This window comes from Nematolebias whitei, chromosome 21, assembly GCF_014905685.2.
Source record: "Nematolebias whitei isolate Nwh7 chromosome 21, NemWhi1, whole genome shotgun sequence".
Taxonomy (NCBI): Eukaryota; Metazoa; Chordata; class Actinopteri; order Cyprinodontiformes; family Rivulidae; genus Nematolebias; species Nematolebias whitei.
In genome coordinates this window covers 34,407,182-34,407,807 of record NC_056518.1, presented here as the reverse complement: position 1 = coordinate 34,407,807, position 626 = coordinate 34,407,182, and positions in this window count along the sequence as shown.

Below are 626 nucleotides of genomic sequence, written 5' to 3'. Positions count from 1 at the left end.
GAAGTGATGGATGGATGGAAGTGATGGATGGATGGAAGTGATGGATGAATGGATGGATGGACATGTAGGTAGTGTTTCTTATCTCTTGTGGTCCGAGTGTTACCAAGACTCCATCTTGTCGTGGAGCAACGTTTATAGACTCTTCTGGGATTAGCTGCATGCTAACTTTGGTACATTTGCGTGACATAAATAAAGTTGTTGTAGACCAGCAAGGCAAGTTTAAAATGTTGTAAATCTTTGGAAAATAATAAACCTTGAAAATATTTGAAAGAGGACTTCACAGTTAGTCGATGGAGAAAACAGAAAAACTAGAACAGCTCTTTAGGAAGATGTTAAACTGGAAGTATTGTGTCATATCTGGAGAGATGCTGGTTTGTTACAAAAGTTTCTTTTTCTGTCACAACTCAAAGATTTGCAGCTGCTGAGCTGCGTCATTTCAATATTTATTAAATCCATAACATTCTTTCTGCCTCACGACATGTATCAAGTTCTTTACAGAAATGTTTTATAAGCTGAAGGGCAATCATGATTTTTCCTGTATCTGTGAGTTCATGTGATTGTTAGCAAAATATCTTGAGTAATACCAAACAGATTTTATCACCACCGTCAGAGAGTCCGTTATCTTT